General features: G+C 44.9%; 1 protein-coding gene across 2 annotated transcripts in view; it reads right to left on the reverse strand.

Moving 5' to 3' along the window:
• ZFAT (zinc finger and AT-hook domain containing) overlaps window positions 1–26596 on the reverse strand; it is a 287697-nt gene extending 261101 nt beyond the window's left edge. Inside the window, exon 1 of one of the 2 annotated variants that reach the window (XM_040355000.1) lies at window positions 26406–26596. The gene's annotated coding sequence lies outside the window, so the exon portion shown is untranslated. The remainder of the gene's footprint in view (window positions 1–26405) is intronic. The other variant, XM_040354999.1, reaches the window with a different exon arrangement.
• Window positions 26597–27301: the final 705 nt, after the last annotated feature.

Below are 27301 nucleotides of genomic sequence, written 5' to 3' on the forward strand. Positions count from 1 at the left end.
ATTATTGGTGTCATTGGAAAACATTGTGCTCTCCCATTTTTTGTCATTATTGGTGTCATTGTGCCTCATTATTGGTGTCATTAGGGAACATTGTGCCTCATTATTGGTGTCATTGCCTCATTATTGGTGTCATTGCCTCATTATTGGTGTCATTGTGCCTCATTATTGGTGTCATTAGGGAACATTGTGCCTCATTATTGGTGTCATTAGGGAACATTGTGCCTCATTATTGGTGTCATTGGAAAACATTGTGCCTCATTATTGGTGTCATTGCATGTGTCAGGTAGGTGAGTGTAATAGTCGGGTAAGTGAGTGTAATGGTCAGGTAAGTGAGTGTAATGGTCAGGTAAGTGAGTGTAATGGTCAGGTAAGTGAGTGTAATGGTCAGGTAAGTGAGTGTAATGGTCAGGTAAGTGAGTGTAATGGTCAGGTAAGTGAGTGTAATGGTCAGGTAAGTGAGTGTAATGGTCAGGTAAGTGAGTGTTATGGTCAGGTAAGTGAGTGTTATGGTCAGGTAAGTGAGTGTAATGGTCAGGTAAGTGAGTGTTATGGTCAGGTAAGTGAGTGTAATGGTCAGGTAAGTGAGTGTAATGGTCAGGTAAGTGAGTGTAATGGTCAGGTAAGTGTTATGGTCAGGTAAGTGAGTGTAATGGTCAGGTAAGTGAGTGTTATGGTCAGGTAAGTGAGTGTTATGGTCAGGTAAGTGAGTGTTATGGTCAGGTAAGTGAGTGTAATGGTCAGGTAAGTGTTATGGTCAGGTAAGTGAGTGTAATGGTCAGGTAAGTGAGTGTAATGGTCAGGTAAGTGAGTGTAATGGTCAGGTAAGTGAGTGTAATGGTCAGGTAAGTGTTATGGTCAGGTAAGTGAGTGTAATGGTCAGGTAAGTGAGTGTTATGGTCAGGTAAGTGAGTGTTATGGTCAGGTAAGTGAGTGTTATGGTCAGGTAAGTGAGTGTAATGGTCAGGTAAGTGAGTGTAATGGTCAGGTAAGTGTTATGGTCAGGTAAGTGAGTGTTATGGTCAGGTAGGTGAGTGTAATGGTCAGGTAGGTGAGTGTAATGGTCAGGTAAGTGAGTGTAATGGTCAGGTAAGTGAGTGTTATGGTCAGGTAGGTGAGTGTAATGGTCAGGTAGGTGAGTGTAATGGTCAGGTAGGTGAGTGTAATGGTCAGTGTATGTTGCACAATGCATTCCTAATCCCTGCAGTCTGAGCGAATCTGGCAGAATCGTCCATTTCTAGTCCCTTGGGGCTCATTTAGATAAGTCCCAACCTCTGTACAGAGCCGCTGGAAGGTTTAATTCTGTGTTGGCACTTTGCAAGAAATAAATTGCTCTTGTGTCGCGGTTTGGGCACTCGGGCTCAAAAAGGTTCGCCATCACTGCCCTAGGCTTATACTTGAGTCAATACGTTTTCCCATTTTTTGTGGTAAAATTAGGAGCCTCGGCTTATATTCAGGTCAGCTTATACTCGAGTATATACGGTAATAATGGCGGCGATCTGCGATTTTTATCGTCACTGAAATTGACGACTCCAGTCGCCATTCGCGATGGATGATGCGCGGCTGCGCCCTCCACTCTGCACTCCTGCCAGCTTACCTGCTTGAGGGCTCGCTTTATGCTCCGCCCTTCGATCCGCCCACTGACTTCCTGTTGCACACTGCCTCTCTTCCATCCCAGGTATCGGCTAAGGCATCGGGAGCATTTGTGCGATTACAAGTACTCGCGCAAATGCTTTGTATCGGGACAACCCTTGTGGTAATATGCTGTCATGTTGGCTCCAGGAAAAAAAAAATTGTATAAAACACTTACCATATTTGCCGGCTTATAAGACGACCCCCTATTTTTCCAGGAAAAATGTTGGTTTTGGGATATACTCGCCGTATAAGACTACCCCCTGCCTACTAGTCTGTCTGGAAGCTGAGGGGTAGCCAGAACAACCGCTGACAGGAACAGCCATTTTTCAAATCTCACTGTGCCATTACATTCCATGCCCCACTGTGCCGTGCCATTCCATGCCCCACTGTGCCGTGCCATTCCATGCCCCACTGTGCCGTGCCATCCCATGCCCCCACCGTGCCATCCCATGCCCCCACCGTGCCATCCCATGCCCCCACTGTGCCATCCCATGCCCCCACTGTGCCATCATATGCCTCCACTGTGCCGGCCAAGACGATCTCCCTACCTTATTTTTTTGCTGCGGACATCCATGTTTCAGGTTGCGGGCATCCATGATTCAAAAGCCGCGCCTCCTCCTCAGACTGTTCCGTGATAGGCGGAAAACTAATTTTCCCAGCGGGGCCTCTGTTCAGTGTTCCGCCTACCACGGATCCGGGATAGGCGGAACACTAAACCGAGGCCCCGCTGGGAAAATGAGTGTTCCGCCTATCACAGAACAGTCTGAGGAGGAGGTGCGGCTTTTAAATCATGGATGACCGCAGCCTGACAGAGACAGATCTGGCGTATAAGACAACTCCCGACTTTGTATGCATTTTTTTGCATCCAAAAGGTTGTCTTATACGCCGGAAAATACGGTACAATAATTTTCCATTCCTGCCACCAATCTATGGCAGCATACCTGTTTTAGTCTATTAATGTTGGCACCAGTAAAACAGAAAATTGTATCAAAATCTTGCTGTAATTTTCCCTTCCTGACGCCAATCCATGGCAGCATACTACCACATGTATACTGCCACGGATCGTGTCAGGAAAGGAAAATTATGGTAAGTATTTGATACAATTTTAAATTTTCCTTTATTAATGTCAAGAGTAACGGTCATGGGTTGGCATACATTTAAACCTAATCTATTCGGCCCGGAGTGTACCTTTAAGAAGATAAAATCTCCATACGAAGTAAACAGCGTGACTATAAACTGATGACTCCAATCACACCCCCTCCAATATCGCTCCTGTAATAATTGCTTTAGAAAGACAACCGGCACTACCCCGCTGAGCCGAGGAACAACATAATTAATTCAAGTGCTAAACTTTTCACATAACGCATAAATTAAATGTGAAACCTACAAGGAGGTGGAGTAGATTATTACAGTAAACAGATTTATGGTGCCGTCAGTCTGGCCGGCCAGCCGCTGATTTACTGGGGGATGAGGTTCTGAATATCGAGTTTAGAGGCTAAAAGAACGTTTTCTGTGCTACATGCAGAGGATCGGAGGGATTATTACCCGCCATTACGTATTTACAGTCGGGGATATTTATGGGTGACCGTTTTACAAAAGTGTTGCAGAGTTTGGGGACTGTTACTTCTGAAGAGACTTCAGTCAACACAAAGTTGCTTAAAGTGGACCTTCCCCCCTTTTCATTAGATTCTCTTTCCCAATGTGAAGAAAGTAAATACCTAGTGTCCAGACCTAGCGCAAGCACAGACATTTCAAGGGTCCTTCTAGGACCCCCCCCATGTGTTTCCGCGCATGCACAAGATTCTGCAAACTGTCTCCTGGGATGCCTATATGCCCAGTTGTCTTCTTGCAGGCAAAGTCCTGTCTACAGTGCTCTGCCCCAACACCACCATCTTCATTGGAGATCCAGCACATAAGCAGACATGCTACAGGGGTTCATGTTCGGTTAGGGTTTGACAAATTTGCTTGGAATCTAGGAGCCAGCTAAAAAAGCTAGGAGCCAGAAAACGCACCCCGTCCCGATGAGCTTGCGCGCAGAAGCGAACACATACGTGAGCAGCGCCCGCATATGTAAACGGTGTTCAAACTACACATGTGAGGTATCACCGCGATTGGTAGAGCGAGAGCAATAATTCTAGCCCTAGACCTCCTCTGTAACTCGAAACATGCAACCTGTAGATTTTTTTAAACGTTGCCTATGAAGATTTTAAAGGGTAAAAGTTTGTCGGCATTCCACGAGCGGACGCAATTTTGAAGCGTGACATGTTGGGTATGAATTTACTCCGCATAACATTATCTTTCATAATATTAAAAAAAAAATGGGGATAACTTTACTGTTGTCTTATTTTTTAAAGTGGTTGTAAACCCACTTTTTTCACTTTTACCTACAGGTAAGCCTATAATAAGGCTTACCTGTAGGTATAAAGAATATCTCCTAAACCTCTACGGTTTAGGAGATATTCCCCTCGCAATGCGCCGCTGATTGCAGCGGCGCATGCGTAGGGGGGAATCCACGGCGAAAGGACCGGCAGCCGCCGGACCTTGCCGAAATTAAATCTCCCGCGCACGTGGGAGTGACGTCATCGCCGCTCCAGCCAATCACAGCGCTGGAGCGGCGATACCCGGAAGACACGCCGGAGCAAGATGACATCTCGCTCGGCGTGGACCAGGTAAGTGTTTGGTGCATACTAGCTGATTATGCCTTTTGCCTTGCAGGTTTGAAAAAAAAAAATGTTTATGCGGTTTACAACCGATTTCATTTAAAAAAGTGCAATTTTTTCCCAAAAAAAGTGCGCTTGTAAGACCGCTGCGCAAATACGGCGTGACAGAAAGTATTGCAACGATCGCCATTTTATTCTCCAGGGTGTTAGGATAAAAAATATATATAACGTTTGGGGGTTCTAATTAGAGGGAAGAAGATGGCAGTGAAAATAGTGAAAAATTACATTAGAATTGCTGTTTAACTTGTAATGCTTAACTTGTAATACCAACGGCCACCACCAGATGGCGCCAGCTCACACATCTGGTGGTGATATTTTGTAATACCAACGGCTCAACACCAGATGGCGCCAGCTCACCAAAAAAGCCAAGCCCACCTTCCAAGCCAAGTCGCCAGGATGCTATTTCTAGTCACCATGGCGACCGGGATTTGTCGAGCCCTGCTTTGGAGGGATTTCCTCTAACTTCCTCTTTTGAAATCTCTCCAAAAAGGACACAGATGGGAAAAAAAATTATATTAAACTTTATCTACAAGAAAAAAATAAAAAAAGTTTTGCCTTCGGTTCTACTCAAATATTACGGCAGCAGAGGCAGCGTGTAAACACGCTCCGGGCTGCTATAGAAAGTGTTGGAAAACATTCAAATGCGAGATCAATAAATGTACACGCCGGGGTAGGAAACCAATATTTGTTACAAATCCTACGCATTAAAATAAAGAGATTTACGAAGGTTTCTTTACACAGAGATCCAGAATTGGTTTAGAGTGTTCTAGTGACACCTTGTGGCCAAACAGCGGCTGTGCACGCACTTAGAATATCACCATCATAGCGCCATATGCTCAACTTCTAAACGTTCTCGCCCCAAGGCCCAATTAACCTAATTAACCCCGACAAAGAGATTCCTGAAAAATACTGGCTGTTCTCTCCCAGCTCATCATTCTTCCCTTTTCTCACTTCAGCTGCAGAGAATCTTAACGGCTTCAATACACTTTTACCCCCTTTCCTGCCCAGGTCAAAAATTATCAGCTTTCAGCGCTGTCACAATTCGAATGACAATTGCGCGGTCATGCTACACTGTATCCAAACTACATTTTTATCATGTTATTCACACACATATGGGACAAGTGTTGCTGGCGCAAATGAAAAAAAAAATTGTGCTATATTGCTGCAATCAAAAAAAGGTGCAAGACACTCTATGGTGTCTCATCCAGGATAAGATAAGTGTAATATATGGATTGCGCTACCCTGGTGGTTGGTCTATATCCACCTAGTCCTGGGCAATAATTGCGATTATTGGTCCCTATATACTAGGTGTGCCATTTATATGGATACACCAAAAACAAAAGTTGGATTCAAAATGGCCGACTTCAAAATGGCCGCCATGGTCACCACCCATCTTGAAAAGTTTCCCCCCTTACATATACTAATGTGCCACAAACAGGAAGTTAATATCACCAACCATTCCCATTTTATTAAGGTGTATCCATATAAATGGCCCACCCTGTATATTACCCCTATTGACAATCCACCAAACATATAAGTGTATATAAATGTGTACCGAGTGCTCACATGTAAATATTCCTCTCAGGACAGTGTAAAAAACACATACATATGTGTACCATACATATATTAAATAGTGCACTTAAAAAACGTGCGTTCCCCTAGATTGGATTCAAAAGATCCTTGCCACGAAAACAAACTATTTTTTTTTATAGTGACAACAAAAAAAAAATGTATATATGATCCTCTTCCTTTTAAAGTCCCAATAGATTAACCACTTCCCGACGGCCGTACGAATATGTGCGGCCGCAGGGTGGTTCTAAATCTCTGACAGGACGCTGCCGCATATATGCGTCCTCCGCTCTTCCAGACCACTAGAGGGCGCGCGAGCGCCGCCGGCGGCGCGCGCGTGCCCGCCTCATTCCTGAGTTACCAATGCACGTGCCTGGCGGCCGTGATGTCCGCCAGGCACTCGCGATCGGCAGGCACAGGGACAAGACGTGGAGCTCTGTGTGTAAACACAGAGCTCCACGTCCTGTTAGTGAGACAGGAGACCGATGCTGTGTCCCTTGTACATAGGGACACAGAACGGTCACCCCCCCCCAGTCACCCCCCTCCCCCCACACAGTTAGAACACACCCAGGGAATACATTTAACCCCTTCCATGCCCCCCTAGTGTTAACCCCTTCACTGCCAGTCAAATTTATACAGTAATCGGTGCATTTGTATAGCACTGATCGCAGTATAAATGTGAATGGCGCCAAAAATGTGTCAAAAGTGTCCGATGTGTCCGCCATAACGTCGCAGTCCCAATAAAAATCGCAGCTCGCCGCCATTACTAGTAAAAAAAATTAATAATAAAAATTAATAATAATTCTGTCCCCTATTTTGTAAGCGCTATAACTTTTGCGCAAACCAGTCGCTTATTGCGATTTTTTTTTTTTTTTACCAAAAATATGTAGAAGAATACTTATCGGCCTAAACTGAGAAAAAAAATGTTTGTTTTTTTTTTTAAAAAATGGGCTATTTATTATAGTAACAAGTAAAAAATATTGACTTTTTTCAAAATTGTCGCTCTTTTTTAGTTTATGGCGCAAAAAATAAAAACCGCAGAGGTGATCAAATACCACCAAAAGAAAGCTCTATTTGTGGGGAAAAAAGGACGCCAATTTTGTTTGGGAGCCATGTCGCACGACCGCGCAATTGTCAGTTAAAGTGACGCAGTGCCAGAAGCTGAAATTTCACCAGGTCAGGAAGGGGGATACGTGCCCAGTAAGGAAGTGGTTAACCAGGTGCTCATAAGCAATCAATGCTGCTCCTGTGAGGTGTTTAACCACTTGCCGCCCGCCAATTAAATATTGACGTCGGCAAAGTGGTTGTAGAATCCTGACCGGATGTCATATGGGGGGCATACGGGGGGCGCGCATTGCGGCGATCGTTGTTGCAGGGTGTCAGTCTGACACCCCGCAACACCGATCAAGGTAAAGAGTCTCTCACGGAGACTCTTTACCACGTGATCAGCCATGTCCAATCACGGCTGATCACGATGTAAACAGGAAAAGCCGGTAATCAGCTTTTCCTCACTCGTGTCTGTCAGACGCGAGTAGAGGAGAGCCGATCGGCTGCTCCTGTGACAGGGGGGGGGTTTGTGCTGATCGATTATCAGCACAGCCCCCCCCAGGGATGCCCACTGGACCACCAGGGATTAAAAAAATAAAGGTATGCCACCCTAGACCACCAGGGATAAGGACACAAAAAATGGAGGCCAATCAGTGCCCGCAATGGATGCCAATCAGTGCCCACAATGGGCATCACTGATTGGCAGGCATTGTTTGGCATTGATTGGCCTCCATTAGTACAACACATACGATAGTGCCCATCTATGCCCATCTGTGCCGCCTATCAGTGCCCATCCATGCCGCCTATCCGTGCCCATCCGTGCCGCCTATCCGTGCCCATCAGAGATTTTTTCTCACCGCTCCAGGTGAGCCCCGTGAACAATCAAGGGCGGTTGAACTACCAAGGTGCTGGCGGTGCTTGGAATGATAGCAAAAATAAGGAACAAAAACTGGATAGCCGCACTCCACAATGACTTAAAAAAGTTGTCTTTAATTTTCAACTGTACACACACAGTCACTGCAACCAACAGAAAACAGGGTAGCCGACACGTTTCGCACTTACAATTAGTGTTTAATCATGGCTCATGATTAAGCACTAATTGTAAATGCTAAACACGTCAGCTACCCTGTTTTCTGTTGGTTGCAGTGACTGTGTGTGTACAGTTGAAAATTAAAGACAACTTTTTTAAGTCATTGTGGAGTGCGGCTATCCAGTTTTTATCCGTGCCCATCCGTGCCGCCCATGCCGCCTATCCAAGCCCATCCATGCCGCCTATCCGTGCCGCATATTCGTGCCCATCAATGCCACCACATCAGTGCCACCTCATCGGTGCCCATCAGTGCCGCCTTATCAGTGCCTGTCAGTGCAGTACCATCAGTGCCCATCAGTGAAGGAGAAAACGTACTTCTTTACAATGATTTATAACAGAAACAAAAAAAAACATATTTTTTCAAAATTTTCGGTCTTTTTAAAAAAAAAAATTGCAGAAAATAAATATCCCAGGAGGTAATCAAATACCACCAAAAGAAAGCTCTATTTGTGGGTACAAAATGATACAAATTTAGTTTGGGTACAGTGTAGCATGACCGCGCAATTGTCAAAGTGCAACAACGCTGAAAGCTAAAAATTGGTCTGGGCGGGAAGGTGTATAAGTGCCCTGTATGGAAGTGGTTAAAACACAACGTGATTTCACCACTTCCGTGATAATCCCGTCACCGTTAAGAATGGCCACTCACCAGATCTCATTTAATAAATGCCTTTGGTTCATTGCCAGGATAACCACTCCTCTTTTGCGTCTCCACAAATGTCAGGTGTCTTGAGTATATTAGTATGGTCTCTTTTTCTCTATAAAAGCTCGCAGAAAAAGAGTGCCCCTCATAGTGCAGCATATATTGCACTCACATTTGGTTGTGCCCGTATGCCGGCACCAAGCTTCTCCAGCCGTGTATGCAAACATATGAAGGACAAAAAGCCGTTCCTCTCTCATGTTCCCCCTACGCCTGTCTTACAGTCAGCGTATTGTTCCGTAGATGTCAGCAGCCTCTACGCATTTCGCAAGGTATATTGCATCCTCAGGAAGCTGCTGTACTCCTGTTATGCTTCTGGATTTATAGCCCTCTAAATCTGTGTACGATTTGGAATTCCCGCCCCTCATCTCTTCTCGGAAGTGCGCGGACCGAAAGTTGTTCCGCCGCCATTTTGTTTACTGGAACCGCCGCCCTGGTATTCCCATCTTAGCTCCCCTGTTTATGCTATTTATTTAAAGCGGAAGTAAACCCATCGATTTAACAGTTTCAAAAAGCAGTTACATTTCCGGCATGCCGTGATTGCTAACTGTCCCATTGGTTGTGCTCTCAACCAAACTGTCAAAACATCCAATGGCTGGTGTCAGAACTGATCACATGTGCAGCACCATGGCAGTTGAAGATAAAACATAGGCCAAGATGGCAGCTTCCTTGGCTGAAAATGATAGGTGGTTTTACTTCCACTTTAACCACTTGCCGACCGCGCACCGTTGTTATACGTCCACAAGGTGGCTCTGCTGGGCGAGAGCATGTAATATGACGTCCTCTCTCCCAGCCGCCACTAGAGGCGCACGCGCGCCCCCCCGCTCGCCCCCCAACTCCCATGTGTGTGCCCGGCGGGCGCGATCGCCGCCGGGCACACGCGATCGCTCGTTACAGAGCAGGGACCGGGAGCTGTGTGTGTAAACACACAGCTCCCGGTCCTGTCAGCAGGGGAAATGCTGATCTTCTGTTCATACAATGTATGAACAGAGGATCAGTGTTTCCCCTAGTGAGGCCACCCCCCCCACAGTGGGAACATACTTAACCCCTTCCCCGCCCCCTAGTGTTAACCCCTTCACTGCCAGTGGCATTTTTATAGTAATCCAATGCATTTTTATAGCACTGATCGCTATAAAAATGCCAATGGTCCCAAAAATGTGTCAAAAGTGTCCGAAGTGCCCGCCATAATGTCGCAGTAACGGAAAAAAAAATCGCTGATCGCCGCCATTACTAGTAAAAAAAATATAATAAAAATTACATAAAAATACCCCCTATTTTGTAAACGCTATAACTTTTGCGCAAACCAATCAATAAACGCTTATTGCGATTTTTTTTTACGAAAAATATGTAGAAGAAAACGTATCGGCCTAAACTGAGGAAAAAAAATGTTTTTTTATATATTTTTGGGGGATATTTATTATAGCAAAATGTAAAAAATATTCATTTTTTTCAAAATTGGCTCTCTATTTTTGTTTATAGCGCAAAAACTAAAAACCGCAGAGGTGATCAAATACCATCAAAAGTAAGCTCTATTTGTGGGAAAAAAAGGACGCCAATTTTGTTTGGGAGCCACGCCGCACGACCGCGCAATTGTCTGTTAAAGCGACGCAGTCCCGAATCGCAAAAAGTACTCTGGTCTTTGGGCAGCAATATGGTCCGGGGGGTAAGTGGTTAATTGGTATGTGGTGGCCATCTAGATATACACTGGGATGCCGGATCTCGGGATCGCTGTGGATCTACCCATTCACAGTGTTATCGGTTGGCCTCATTACCATGACGCCACCCCTCCCTCATATTTGGTTATCAACCTTTGAAAATACCTTTTATCAAACCTACATGTGCTTCCAGCACATGCCTAAGTTGGGCTCCCCCTCTTGGGGCATCTTTTATGCACCACTCATTTTTTTACATCCAAGATCCTTCCCTACATGTTTGCCTCCGGGCTGCCACCTGGGACCACCTCTGGTGACCCCCGCCTCCCTCTTCTGTGGGGCTTCCATAGACATGCTTCTGACGAAAGCGGCTATCGCCGCAAAACTAGTCAAGCCCAATGTCGTGACCCTCAACCCATATACATTTTCCTTATCATGGGAACATTATATTGGTGTTTTGTATGGTCGTCACCATTTTAATTCTTATACTGTGTTTTTTGACTTTGTATTTAATAAAATTATATTTTATATATTTAGTTTTTGTATCTTGACTATCTAATTTCACCAGTACCACAATAGTCCAATTGCCCCCCCCCCCTTGCTTTTTTGGGTTCTTTGGTTTGGGGACCTTAGACCCAATTTTTCTATATTAAAATTCCTGGATGATGGTACTTTTATTACAACGTTTATGTGTAACTACTTTAGAGGCTATACTTTAATACAGGGGTTGACAAATTTGTTCGGAATCTAGGAGCCAGCTAAAAAAGTTAGGAGCCAGAAAACGCACCCCGTCCCGACGAGCTTGCGCGCAGAAGCGAACACATAAGTGAGCAGCGCCCGCATATGTAAACGGTGTTCAAACGCAATTTTGAAGCGCGACGTTGGGTATGAATTTACTCGGCGTAACATTATCTTTCATAATATTAAAAAAAATGGGGATAACTTTACTGTTGTCTTATTTTTTAATTAAAAAAACTGTAATTTTTTCCCAAAAAAGTGCGCTTGTAAGACCGCTGCGCAAATACGGCGTGACAGAAAGTATTGCAACGATCGCCATTTTATTCTCTAGGGTGTTAGGATAAAAAATATATATAATGTTTGGGGTTCTAATTAGAGGGAAGAATATGGCAGTGAAAATAGTGAAAAATGACATTAGAATTGCTGTTTAACTTGTAATGCTTAACTTGTAATACCAACGGCCACCACCAGATGGCGCCAGCTTACATCTGGTGGTAATAACTTGTAATACCAACGGCTCACCACCAGATGGAACCAGCCCACCTTCCAAGCCAAGTCGCCAGGACACTATTTCTAGTCACCATGGCGACCTGGCGCCCGGGATTTGTCGATCCCTGCTTTAATAGATATGCACTGGCCATATGTACCATTATTTGTGTGTGTTCCCTCCCTGTCCTATGGTCGGAATCCGCCGTTCACGTTTGGCCGGATGTTATTGTCCCGCCAGACCAGATACGGCGTTTCCGCCATCTTGGTGCTCCCTCTACCCTTGTTTACAATGGGTGGAAGCCGCTAGTTCCATCCGGCCGGATGTTGTTACTCCGCCCGGCCGGAGGCAGCGTTGCCGCCATCTTGCTAGTGGTTCTCCTTTCCTTATACTAGCCTGCAGTTGCCAATACCGTCTATTTACTAGACCGGATATTGTGTGTCCGCCGCTGTGTGTTCTCTCCCCCCCCCCCCCTTTATTTTCTCCAATTGTACAATGAGATTTAGGTTGCACATATCTTCTATGGAAAAAAAGGTAAGTTGCGCTAATAACTAGTGTTGAGCAGAATACGCCATATTCGATTTCGCGATATATCACGAATATATAGCCGAATATTCGAGAAATATTCGCTAAATTTGAATATTCGTGATATTTTATCGAAATGAAATGTTTGCGAAATTTCGCTATTGCGAAAATGCGAAAATAATTGCGAAATTTCGACAACTGCGGTAGGAGCACTCTGATTGGCTCAGAATATTCGTGATATTTTATCGAAATTTCGCAAAATGCGAATGCGAAATTGATTGCGGAATTTCGACAACTGCGGTAGGAGCACTCTGATTGGATCTTTATGAAATCGAATATTCCTGATATTTTATCGAAATTTCGCAAAATGCGAATGCGATATTTATTGCGGAATTTCGACAACTGCGGTAGGAGCACTCTGATTGGCTCTGATGCAAAAGAAGGGCGGAGAAAATAATCGCGCGATATTCCGATTGCCGAATAATCGCATTGCGATTTTTCGGCAAGATAAAATGATCGCTTCAGCTACTCGGCCCAAGGTCTCTAATCATACCAGCAATGCTTTTAGACGTCGATGGAGATCTCTAGGATGTGATCTGTTCTAAAAATAAAATTGAAAAAATTTGAATATTCGGAATAGCGAATATTCACCGCGAAATTCGAAATATATCGCGAATACTCGAATATGCCATATTCGAGCCGAATATTCGCAATGCGAATATTCGTGAGCAACACTACTAATAACGTGAGAGATTGAAAAAATGTATATTCAATATTGGTGGGAACAAAAAATCAAAAATTAAAAGGTATATAATGGTATATAAAAGTCCATAATAAGTCCTCAAAGTGACAGGAAATCAATTTGTGAAATGATAAACAATGCTGTGAAGCTAGGCAAGACCACCACCGATGATTTTGATAAAGATGTATGCTTACCAGAAGGCAAGCTATAGAAAGCTTGCGGCTGCACCCCAGCCAGGGCCTTTAACCTGGAACTGTTGCCAACATCAGCGATGAGAGTCCTCACAGTGGATGAGGGAGTATAGAGTTCCAAGAAAAAAGGAATATCACATAGTGATGTACCGCTTATGCTGAGAGATACCATGTAATGACACACTAGGAGGAGAGCACCACCACCAATAGGGACCACCGCAAAACTTATGCGCTTACCAGACCAATATAATTATATGGCATGCGGCTGAACCCCAGCCAGGGCCTTTACGGAACTGTCTCCAACCTCAGCAGATCACGACTCCCCCAGATTCCACGGCAGCAATCACCACCGAAAATAAAAATGAATCCAACAATAGTGACGTACCGTAGAAACTTGTGGTTTAATAGAATAAAAAGTAACACTTACAAAAAATCAAAACGTTTAAAATTGGAGCCGGCCGGCTGTGCACAATCAGAACGCTGCGCGTCAGAGCGTCTCCTACTCGACGTACGTTTCGTCAAATAATGACGTCGTCTGGGGAACATATCTTCTATTGGCCCAATTTAAACGGTCCCTAACAGACTCGAACAAGGAGGGAATGCACCCCAACCACCATACCAACCCTATTGCGGACAATATTATAGACCATGGAGAGGGGGATACAGAGGGAGAGGAAGGGGCTACCAAAACGCACAATATGGACCGGCACAGTGGCAGGGGGAATGAAGGGACTGGAGGGAGCCCTACAAACCCCAAATGCCAGTGTTCCAGACCAGCAGAGGGGGGTAGAACAGATACCCCCAGGACGATACCTGGAACAGAAACATACAAGGAGAGGATGCAGAGGGGGAAGTAAAAAGAAAAAGGGTAAACTAGGGGAAGGTATATTTAACCTAACGAATATAGAGTTCTCCCAAGAGGAATTGGCCGTATTAAATAAAGGTATAAAATTTGCCCCTAGTAAAGCATTCAACCAGTTTGAAGCTTTTATTGACTTACAGAAGTTTATCATGAAGCTGAACCTGAAGAAATATTTTCTAGCCACTTAAAGACCACAGGTGTTTTTCAGATTTGGTGTTTGCAAGACTAAAACATTTTTTTCTGCTAGAAAATTACTTAAAACCCCCAAACATTATATATTTTTTTTTTTCTAACACCCTAGAGAATAAAATGGCGGTCATTGCAATACTTTTTGTCACACCGTATTTGCGCAGCAGTCTTACAAGCGCACTTTTTTTGGAAAAAATTCACTTTTTTGAATTAAAAAATAAGACAACAATAAATTTGGCCCAATTTTTTTATATATTGTGAAAGATAATGTTACGCCGAGTAAAATGATACCCAACATGTCACGCTTTAAAATTGCGCCCGCTCGTGGCATGGCGTCAAACTTTTACCCTTAAAAATCTAGATAGGCGACGTTTAAAAAATTCTATAAGTTGCATTTTTTGAGCTACAGAGTAGCTCTAGGGCTATAATTATTGCTCTCGCTCTAACGATCGCGGCGATACCTCACTTGTATGATTTGAACACCGTTTTCATATGCGGGCGCTACTTGCGTATGCGTTCGCTTCTGCGCGCGAGCTCGTCAGGACGGGGCGCTTTAAAAAATTTTTTTTTTTGTTTTCTCATTTAATTTTATTGATTTTATTATTTTTTACACTAAAATATAAAAAAAAAAAAAAATGATCACTTTTATTCCTATTACAAGGAATGTAAACATCCCTTGTAATAGAAAAAAGCATGACAGGTCCTCTTAAATATGAGATCTGGGGTCAAAAAGACCTCAGATCTCATATTTAGGCTTAAATGCAAAAAAAAAAAAAAAAAAGGAAAATTTGTCATTTAAAAAAATGACAGAAAAAAAATTGTCTCTTTAAGAGGCTGGGCGGGACTGACGTTTTGACGTCACTTCCGCCCAGCAGAGCTATGAGGACGGGTGGGGGCCATCTTGCCCTCACTCAAGTCCTCACACACAAGGCGGCAGCATCGGATCTCCTCCGCCGCTACCGACGGCTCCGGTAAGCGGCGGAGGGCGCGGAAAAGCGGCGGGAGGGGGGGGGGGGCCCTCTCCCGCCACCGATAACGGCGATCTCGCGGCGAATCCGCCGCGGAGACCGCCGTTATCGTTTACCGGACTGCCCACTGAAAACATGGATATCTCAGTTGTGGCAGCAGCTGCTGCCGTTACTGAGATATCCATGTTTAAAAAGAGGACGTATATATACAGTGGGTGGTCCTTAAGTGGCTAGAGAAAGATAACTCCAAAGACACGCAACACAGCACTGTATATAAGCATAGTACTTTGAAAAACAAATCTACGTTCAATCCCAAATTGAGTTCTAACCAACACATAGAAGTTTTCAAGAAAATGTAACTAACAGATATTTAACAAGATTCTGTATATTGAAAAGGTAACGACGCAAATTTTAAAGGAATCATGTATAAATGTTCGATTTTTTTGTACTTGGTAAAAAGATTAATAAAAAGAAATTGAAAACAAAAAATACTGGATTTCAAGTGTCAGAAAAAGCCTGGTCCTCAAGTGATCTCTGCACTGTACATTGACTACCCAAAGGAGATTGAGGAAAAAAAGAAAAACATAAAACTAAAGCGGAGTTACTCTTTGAGGAGTCCAATAGCCCAACTTCCAGACACAACGAAAACCCCTGAAAGGCAGCTCTAAGAAATGGAAGTTTCTAGTTGACAAACTTTGATGAAGATGGCGAGTAACTTTCTTGTTGCTACTGAATTCTATTGATTGTCCCACACATCTAAAAAGAAGAAGAAGAAGGACGCGGCCGAATCCCGAAGCTGCAGACAAGAAGACCCGCGGTGTCAGAGCTTGCAGCATATGAACGATCGCACTGCCAGACTACAGTCACATATCACTGGGATCATCCTCGGGATTCACATTAAAATGATGAACAGCACAAAAGCCCTTCTGATCCTGGATGAAGAAATACCAATCCGAACTGGTACACCACGGAGCCGGAGGGGATTTGTGGAAGAGTTATCCTCTTATCCTTGCAAAGAAAGCACAACTGATGTACACTTAGAAGGAAAAGGCATTGACTTTGCTAAAGACACAGCATGCAAGCGGGATTTCTAGGGAACACTAAAGGCCAAAGTCTGTGGTCTCACCAATTGAAGCAACTAATAAAAGTAGAAGTGTAGCTATAGACATTCACATAAATACATACTAAGGAAGCAGTAAAATACGTTTGAAAATAAACCCTTACTGACCTCTGTAGCTAAAAACACTGTGCAGCAATTCATCATCTTCTTCTAGAAAGTCTCGATTTCCCCTCTGGTTATTTAGAGCTTTCTTTTGCCACTCTCTTTGCAAATCTCTTGACCTATGCAGAAGCTCGACCACTTCCGGTTTAGCTCCATCACTCAAACAGCTGTTGGTGGGGGCTTTACCGCGCATGCGCGTCTTCACTGCCCTTAAAGCGGGGGTTCATCCTAAAAAAAAAAATTTTTTGGTCTACCATGCCATCCAGCATACTAGCGTCAGCTACAGTATGCCTTTAGTTTATTTTTTTTTCGTTGTACTCACAGTTTAATCCATTAGTTAAGTTTCAGACTCCGGCGGGAAGTAGGCGTTCCTATGAAGAGGGGAACATGATTGACGGCCGGCTATGGCGCGTCACGCTTCCCGAAAATAGCCGAAATAGGACTTGGCTCTTCACGGCGCCTGCGCAGTCAGCTCCTAGTCTGTGCGTAGGCGCCGTATAGCGTCGTGAAGAGCCGAGTCCTACTCCGGCTATTTTCGGGAAGCGTGACGTGCCATAGCCGGCCGTCAATCATGTTCCCCTCTTCATAGGAACGCCTACTCCCCGCGGGAGTCTGAAACTAAACTAATGGATTAAACTGAGTACAGCGCAAAAAAATAAAATAAAGGTATACTGTAGCTGACGCTAGTATGCTGGTTGGCATGGTAGAAAGTTGTTTTTTAGGGTGAACCTCCGCTTTAAAGGAACCCTAAAGCCTCGTACACACGATAGGTTAACCAGAGGACAACGGTCTGATGGACCGTTTTCAATCGGTCAAAACCGATCGTGTGTGGGCCCCATAGGTTATTTAACCATAGGTTAAAAAAAAGCCAACTTGCTTTAAAATTAACCTATGGATTGGTAACCGATAGGTCAAAACCAATCGTTAGTAGGCACAACCATCGGTTAAAAATCCAGGCATGCTCAGAATCAAGTCGACGCATGCTTGGAAGCATTGAACTTCGTTTTTTTCAGCACGTTGTTGTGTTTTACGTCATCGCGTTCTGACACAATCAGTTATTTAACCGATGGTGTGTAGGCGTGACGGACCATCAGTCAGCTTCATCGGTTAACTGATGACAACGGTCCTTCCTCTGGTTAACCTATCGTGTGTACGAGGCTTAAAGCTTCGAGTTAAAAAAAAAAAAAAACACACACACACACAAAACAAAAACATGTTCTACTTTCCTCCACTGTGCAGTTTGATTTGCACAGAGTGGCCCCGATCCTGGTCTTCTGGGGTCCCTCGGCAGCTGTCTCGGCTCCTCCCCGCAAGAACCAACCCCCTTCATGTGAGCTCCCTCCCATGGGGTTTAGATCTTGCTGGCGCACTCCCGTGATACAGCCGACGGCTATAGCCACAGACTGTATCACTCAGCCCCGCCCCCAGTGTGGCGTGTCATTGGATGTGATTGACAGCAGCACAAGCCAATGGCTGCGCTGCTATCAATCCATCCAGTCTAGCCAAATCAACAGCCAGACTGAGCGGAGAAGAGGACGTCGGGGGGGGGGGGAGCGCCGCCAGTGAACGGGCATGCGCGGGAGCTATCCACAGTCCAGAAAAGTTATGATCTCGGGCGGGCGGAGAGATGGTTATAACACCAGCCCTAGCCTGCCCACCCCACCACACTAACATGCCCCGAATGGCAAATGTGCGAATGTTATGTCCATGGTCAAGAAAAATGATGGACTGGAGCGGGCGGGCAGAGGCGGAGAGTTGGTGGGAGGGGAGATAGAACGGAGCTTGGAGAGGGGGGTGGGGCTAGTTTTAGAACCATCTCTCCGCCTCCGCCCGCTCTAGACCATAATTTTTCTGGACTGCGCATAGCAGAGAAGAGGATGTCAGGGGGAGAGAGCGCAGCAGGTGAACGGGCATGCGCGGGAGCTATCCGCAGTCCAGAAAAGTTATGATCTCGGCCCGCTCTAGACCATAATTTTTCTGGACTGCCATAGCTCCTGCACATGCGCGATTAAGGGCAGTGAAGTCGCGCATTGCGCGGTAAAGCCACATCAACAGCTGTTTGAGTGATGGAGCTGAACCGGAAGTGACGCGGCCGAGTTTCTGCATCAAGAGATTTTTTACACCACCACCATAGGACAGGTCAAAACTTAGCATTTTTCCTACGGAACATTCTTTTTAAGACAGCGAGGAGTAAGCGAGGAGTAAGCTATGAACAGGGAGGTCAACTGGTTCCCAAGCGGCCATCAATGTCAAACTGGAGCAACCACCTCTGAACAGGGTTGTGGGCCTTCAACACCATCTGTCTTTCATATATAGTGCCCCCATAACACCTCTATCCTGACGATTTAACAATTACCGCCTTCAACCATGTACAGCAAAAGAATAACACCCATGCAGACTTCCTCACATCAAGGACATGGTGGTTCCACAACTTAAACCAGGGCTCGACAAACCCCGGGTGCCAGGTCGCAATTGCAACTAGAATTAGCAACCTGGGGCGACACAGCTGGGGTACCCTGTCTGTGTGCACCCCCCCCTCACGATTGCGCCGCGGCTTTTGCGGCCTTCTGCAGTCCTATGGTTCCTTCTGGAATCTGGCGCCCTCTTGTGGTGGCCGTTGGTATGACAAGACAACCAGCAATGCTAATGGAGCTTCCCTGCCTGTTTCCATCTCCTTCCCTTTACTTAGAAGTTAGAACCCCCAAACATTATATTTATTTTTTATTCTAACACCCTAGAGAATAAAATGGCGGTCGTTGCAATACTTTCTGCTACACTGTTTTTGCGCAGCGGTCTTACAAGCGCACTTTTTAGGGAAATTAAATAAAAATAAGAAAAAAGACACCAGTAAAGTTAGCCCAATTTTTTTTTATATTGTGAAAGATAATGTTACGCCGAGTATATGGATACCAAACATGTCACGCTTCAAAACTGCGTCCGCTTGATGAATGGCGACAAACTTTTACCTTTTAAAATCTCCATAGGCGACGTTTAAAAAAATTCTACAGGTTGAGTGTTTTGAGTTACAGAGGAGGTCTAGGGCTAGAATTATTGCTCTCGCTCTACCGATCGCGGCGATACCTCACGTGCGTGGTTTGAACACCGTTGTTTTCATATACGGACGCTACTCACATATGCGTTCGCTTCTGCACGCGAGCTCGACGGGGCGCGTTTCTGGCTACTAACTTTTTTTTAGCTGGCTCCTAGATTCCAAGCAAATTTGTCAAGCCCTGTATATATTTATTTATATAAATACATACACTATATATATATATATATATATATATATTTATATATATATATATATATATATATATATATATATATATATATATATATATATATATATATATATAGTTATTGATATTAAAAAAATCAAACAAATTAATAAAAATAATAGTAATCAAATTACTTTATATGATTATTACGATTATAAAATATTTCATACTGTACTGTGGGCGATGATACCAAACATACTAGGTTATACATAAACTTTAAGAAAACAATGCAAATATTTTATTCAAGATAGATATATAGATATATATTATACCGTATTTATCGGCATATAACGCGCACCCTAACTTTAAGAGGAAATTTTCAGGAAAAATAAATTCCACAGTCCCCTGCGTATAACACGCAGGCACAGTTTACCCTCTATTTTCAGGGTAAAAAAGGCAGTGTTATACGCCAATAAATACAATATATATATTTTATATAAATAAAAGCACAAATTATCTTCAATAAAATGTCGATATTTCCGGGGATAATCCACACAAAGCTTTTATAAAGGGGTAGCGTAAAGTTCAAACCATTTTGTGTTTTCTCAGCATATTTCATGTTCTACAAGTGCCCTCTAGTGGTGAAAAAAGGATTTTGCAGGATTATCACTAAAGCCGATATTTGTCTTACTAACATAAAACTAAGGCCCCTTTCACACCGCTGCGACTTGCGATTTTACTGCGATTTCAGGGAATGCCTGTGTAATCTTGAGGTCTATGGACCTGAACTCGCATCAAAGTCGGACCAAAGTAGTACAGGGATAGATATGAATGGATTGGAAATCATGGGGTATGACTTGTCATGCAACTTTGAAGTCGCACAAGTGTGAAAGGGGCCAGAGAACACATTTACAGAAAATAGATAAATACATACTTCTATGAAAAATACAAAGTTTGGCTTTAGTGCCTGCACTGAAAAGCGCCGCAAGTTGCTGTGTGATTCAAACTGCATTCAAAATTCACTTAATTTGTGACCTTCAGCCTGTGTAATAATAAGATGACATATTTGCGTATTGTTGGTGCCAATGGGTTAAGGGGAGGTATTTAACCACTTCAGCCCCGGACCATATTGCTGGTCAATAACCGGGCCCCTTTTTGCGATTCGGCACTGCGTCGCTTTAACTGACAATTGCGCGGTCGTGCGATGTGGCTCCCAAACAAAATTGGTGTCCTTTTTTCCCCACAAATAGAGCTTTCTTTTGGTGGTATTTGATCACCTCTGCGGTTTTTAGTTTTTGCGCTATAAACAAAAATAGAGCGACAATTTTGAAAAAAATGCAATATTTTTTACTTTTTGCTATAATAAATATCAAAAACATATAAAAAAAAAACATTTTTTTTCCTCAGTTTAGGCCGATACATATTCTTCTACCTATTTTTTGTAAAATCGCAATAAACGTTTATTGATTGGTTTGCGCAAAAGTAATAGCGTTTACAAAATAGGGGGAGTTTTATGGCATTTTTATTAATATCCAGCCAACTAGCATTTTCAGAAGAGAACAGCAATTACAACTGCAATGCTGCCTCAGTACAGACTTTCTTTAACCACTTGCCGCCCACCAATGACAGATTGACGGCGGCAAAGTGGTTGTAGAATCCTCACTGGACGTCATATGACGTCCTCAGGATTCTGAGCCGCTGCGCGCCCCCGGGGGCGCGCATCGCGGCGATCGTTGTTGCAGGGTGTCAGTCTGACACCCCGCAACACCGATCTCGGTAAAGAGTCTCTCACGGAGGCTCTTTACCACGTGATCAGCCGTGTCCAATCACGGCTGATCACGATGTAAACAGGAAGAGCCGTTGATGGCTCTTCCTCACTCGCGTCTGACAGACGCGAGTAGAGGAGAGCCGATCGGCGGCTCTCCTGACAGGGGGGGTTTGTGCTGATTGTTTATCAGCGCAGCCCCCCCTCAGATCGCCACACTGGACCACCAGGGAAGCCCACCCTGGACCACCAGGGAAGGGCAAACTGAAAAAAATGCCCCCCCCCAAAAAAAAAAAGCTAAAAAAAAATGCTAAAAAAATAAAAAAGGCTGGAAAAAAAAAAACATAAAAAAAATAAAAGCTGCCAATCAGTGCCCACAAATGGGCACTGACTGGCAACATAGGTGCCGCCCCACAGTGTCCATCAGTGCCACCCCACAGTGTCCATCAGTGCCACCCCACAGTGCCCATCCATGCCCAGTGCCCACCTGTGCCACCCATAAGTATCCATCAGTGCCACCCATAAGTGCCACCCATGAGTGCCCATCTGTGCCGCCTATGAGTGCCCATCAGTGCCGCCCATGAGTGCCCATCAGTGCCGCCCATGAGTGCTGCCCATGAGTGCCGCCTATGTGTGCCCATCAGTGCCACATACCAGCGCCGCCAATCAGTGCCACCTTATCTGTGCCCATCAGTACTACCTCATCGATGTCCATCAGTGCCATCTCATCGTGCCCATCAGTGCCGCCATATCAGTGCCCGTAATTGAAAGAGAAAACTTACTTATTTACAAAAAAATTAACAGAAAAAAATAAAAACAGATTTTTTTTTCAAAATTTTTAGTCTTTTTTTAGTTGTTGCGCAAAAAAAAAAAATCGCAGAGGTGATCAAATACCACCAAAAGAAAGCTCTATTTGTGGGGAAAAAAGGACGCCAATTTTGTTTGGGTACAATGTAGCATGACCGCGCAATTGCCATTCAAAGTGCGACAGTGCTAAAAGCTGAAAATTGGCTTGGGCGGGAAGGTGCGTAAGTGCCGGTATGGAAGTGGTTAAACTTTACAGAGGGTACAGGATGTCTCTCCCTTTATTCATATTCCAATCAACTCACGTCACAACTAAAATAGTGACATTTAAAAGTTTTCACACAAGATCAATGCATCATTTTCTTTGTGCTGGGCTAGGAGATGGAACGGAGCCTGGAGCGCTCCGCTGGTGGGCATTGATTAGGTGGCAGTGAATAACATTGGGCTGTACTGGTGGGCACTGATGAGGTGATGCACTGATGTGATGCGCTGCTTGGCACTGATGTGATGCGCTGGTTGGCACTGATGTGATGCGCTGGTTGGCACTGATGTGATGCGCTGGTTGGCACTGATGTGATGCGCTGGTTGGCACTGATGTGATGCGCTGGTGCGATGCACTGGTGCATTGGTGGGCATTGATGAGGTGGCACTGATGAGGTGGCACTGGTGGGCACTGATATACACCGATAGGCTGCACTGGTGGGCACTAAGGTGGCACTGGTGGGCTGCACTGGTGGGCACTGATAGGCTGCACCCTACCTCTCCACCCTAAATAATTATCTCTTCCCCACATCTCCACCCTAGGTTTTTTGAGATGAAGAAAAAAAAAAAAAAAAAATCGGCCTAAAATATCGGCCGCAAAAATCGGCCGCAAAAATCGGCAACACGTATCGGCCATCGGCCGCCCCGATTTCCAAATATCGGCATCGGCCAGAGAAAAACCCATATCGGTCGACCTCTAATAGAGATGACTGGTGACCAGATGGTCACCCGTCATCTCTATGACCGTCGGAGGTCCGGGCGCGACGTTATGACATCACGCCCGGTACCCGGAAGTAAACAAAGCCGCAATCGCGGCTGTCGGCATGTGATCGGTGAATGTTTTTTTTACAATCTCATGCTTGTAAGCCTGTAGGAGAGATGTGAGGTCTTATTGACCCCACATCTCTCCATAAAGAGGACCTGTCACACTGATTTATATTACAAGGGATGTTTACATTCCCTGTAATAGGAATAAAAGTGATCAAGAAAATAAATAAATAAAAGTGTAAAAAAAAAAAAAAAATTATTTTTATTTTAAACGCCCCTGTCCCCGGTAGCTCGCGCGCAGAAGCGAACACGCATGCAAGTCCCGCCCACATATGTAAACGCCGTTCAAACCCCACAAGTGAGGTATCGTTGCGTGCGTTAGAGCGCCAGCAACAATTCTAGCCCTAGACCTCCTCTGTAACTCGAAAATAGTAACCTGTAAAAAATGTTAAAACATCACCTATGGAGATTTTTAAGTACTGAAGTTTGGCGCCATTCCACGAGTGTGCGCAATTTTAAAGCGTGACATGTTAGGTATCTATTTACTCGACGTAACATCATCTTTCACATTATGCAAAAAAATTGTGCTAACTTTAAAGTTTTGTTATTTAATAATTTTTTTCCCCAAAAAAGGCGTTTGAAAAATGATTGCGCAGATACAGCGCTATATATATATATATAGTATAAAAAGGGAAAAAACACCATCTAATGGGGCGTTTATTTAAAAAAAAAAAATGAATGCACATTAACCACTTGAGGACCGTCACACGCAGAAAGGCACGGCGGGGCACAAGGCCGTACATGTACGTCCCCTTTAAGGTCCCAGACGTGGGTCGCGCAGCGCGCTCGCGACCCGGTCCTCAGCTCCGTGACCATCTCCGTGGGAACCGTGGACCCGATCGCCGCCTGTGTCCCGCGATCGGGTCACAGAGAGGAAGAACGGGGAGAGGTGAGTGTAAACAAACCTCTCCCCGTGCTTCCTAGTGAGCCTGTCACTGATCGTCTGTTCCCTGTCATAGGGACCGACAATCAGTGACGTCACACGCCAAGCCACGCCCCCCACAGTAAGAATCAATCCCTTAGGGCACACTTAACCCCTTCACTGCCATTGACATTTTCACAGTAATCAGTGCATTTTTATAGCTGTATAAATGCCAATGGTCCCAAAAATGTGTCAAAAGTGTCCGATGTGTCCGATGTGTCCGCCATAATGTCGCAGTACCGAAAAAAAAAATCACTGATCACCGACATTACTAGTTCAAAAAAAAAATATTAATAAAAATGCCATAAAACTATCCCCTATTTGGTGAGGCGGCACTAATATACAGCACTGATGGGAACTGATGGGCACTAATACGCAGCACTAATGGGAACTAATATGCAGCACTGATGGGCACCAATATGCAGCACTGATGGGCACTAATATGCAGCACTGATGGGCACTAACACGCAGCACTCATGGGCACTAATACGCAGCACTAATATGCAGCACTGATGGGCACTAATACACAGCACTAACACGCAGCACTCATGGGCACTAACACGCAGCACTGATGGGCACTAATATGCGGCACTGATGGGCACTAATACGCAGTACTAATATGCGGCACTGATGGGAACTAATATGCAGCACTGATGAGCACTAATATGCAGCACTGATGGGCACTAATATGCGGCACTGATGGGCACTAATACGCAGTACTAATATGCGGCACTGATAAGCACTAATACGCAGCACTGATGGGCACTAATGTGCAGCACTGATAAGCACCAATATGTGGCACCGATGGGCACTAATGGGAACTAATATGCAGCACTGATGAACACTAATACGCAGCACTAATATGCGGCACTGATGGGAACTAATATGCAGAACTGATGGGCACTGGTATGTCAGAAATTTTGGAAATAAGTGTTTTTTCTCCTTCACCGATGAGGCGGCACTGATGGGAACTGACGAGCACTAATATGCAGCACTGATGGGAAATGATATGGGGAACTGATGGGCACTAATACACAGCACTAATGGGAACTAATATGCGGCACTGATGGGCATTGATGAGCACTAATACGCAGCAATGATGAGCACTAATACGCAGCACGAATATGCAGCACTGATGGGAACTAATATGCAGCACTGACGAGCACTAATATGCAGCACTGATGGGCACTGACGAGCACTAATATGCAGCACTGATGGGCACTGACGAGCACTAATATGCAGCACTGATGGGCACTGACGAGCACTAATATGCAGCACTGATTGGCCTCACGGATGGGCACTGTTGGGGCTGCATTGTAATCAGTGCCCCGATTACCTTTACACACCTTCCCTGAGGGGAGATGCCACTGATTGGCTCTCCTCTCCTCGCACTCTGTCAGTGTGAAGTGAGGAGCCGATAACCGGCATTTTCTTCTTTAAATGTGATCAGCTGTGATTGGACACATCCGATCACATGGGTAAAGATCTGCGCCTCTTTGCCGAGATCGGGGTTACAGCGGGTCCCAGGAACACGGCGCGCCCCACGATCGCGGCTAAACTGGGCGCCGTCACATGCCGACATCCCAGAACAAGAGCCGCACCGCTCATTTTACCACGCGGCGGGCGGCAAGTTGGGTAAAGCTTTGACCAGGAAACCTGAAAGCCGATTGGCTCCCATGCACAGCTGCGCCAGGTTTTGCGCCCTCCAGTATCAGGAAATGAACCTGTAAATAAAAATGTACATCAGGTTTAAAGGGCCAGTCCACCTTCTTCACTAAAGCTCCAATCACACAGCTTCTACAGCGCGCAATTTCCATTGTCACTTGATGCGACTTCGGCTTTGATCATGTGACTGCGTGTCACGTGTATATCACTCAGGGGCGACTTTTGAGCGTTTACAGTGAAGTCGATGGCATTTATGTCGCAGGAACTTCTTTAGGTAGTCCCTACCCCCTCTACTCCATTGACATGACTTTAAGGTAAGAGAAACAAGAGGCTGCAGTGCCGCAGTCCTGGGCAGCAACCAGCGTGTGCCGAATCTAATCCCGGCTACGGCAAGAGTTCCCACCGCCTAGCAGAAGCCGCCATCTATTCATTATTAGGAATATATCACCGGTGACTGGTTCTCTTTACATTACGGGCTCCTTTAAGGTGAAAGAGCCAATCAGAATCTTCCTTCCATGTTGCTGGGCAGGACAGTCAAGCAGAGGAAGATTCTCATTGGCTGCTGACAGCTCGCCCCTCGCCGTACATAACAGTGACATGACATGACTTGCCTGCTCTGTCACGGCTGTACCTCGCCCGCCATCCCCTCCGAGCTGCACCATAGCAACCAGCTCCGCGCACTGCCTGTGTCATGAGAATCACACACTTCTCCGGGCACCGGAAGCTGCCGGTGGGCACTCTAACGCTTCCCTGCCGCCGACCAATCAAAAATCGGCGTGCAAACCCTCCGCCAATCACCAGCCACGCTCGCGCACGCCTTCTAACGCGAAACCAGGGTGATGATTGGACCGAGCGAGCCGGTGTGTTCTAAACATTTTCCTCAACCCATGAAAATCCTTCGGCTTGCTGTCACTTGAGAGCGAGTTTTCCCTCAAAAGATGTCTCCAGGCAGGCGTGTATTGCAGTGAAGGAGGACGCCATGTTGCTGAAGACTTTTTTTGACATTTCAGTAAATAGCACAATGACTACTGAAGTGGGGACATATGGATGAACCAGAGCACTTTTAGCGATTCGGCACTGCGTCGCTTTAACTGACAATTGCGCGGTCGTGCGACGTGGCTCCCAAACAAAATTGACGTCCTTTTTTCCCAGGCATTTCCCCACAAATAGAGCTTTCTTTTGGGGGTATTTGATCACCTCTGCGGTTTTTATTTTTTGCGCTATTAACAAAAACTTTTTGCTATAATAAATATCCTCAAAAAAATATATATAAAAAAAAAAACTCAGTTTAGGCCGCTACGTTCTTCTTCTCTATATATGTTTGGTAAAAAAAAATCACAATGAGTGTTTATTGATTGGTTTGCGCAAAAGTTATAGGGCAAGATTCACAGACGAAGTACGCCAGCGTATCTACTGATACGCCGGCGTACTTTCAAATTTCCCGCGTCGTATCTTTAGTTTGAATCCTCAAACCAAGATACAACGGCATCTGGGTAAGAGCGACAGG

This window comes from Rana temporaria, chromosome 5 (genome assembly GCF_905171775.1).
Source record: "Rana temporaria chromosome 5, aRanTem1.1, whole genome shotgun sequence".
Classification (NCBI taxonomy): domain Eukaryota; kingdom Metazoa; phylum Chordata; class Amphibia; order Anura; family Ranidae; genus Rana; species Rana temporaria.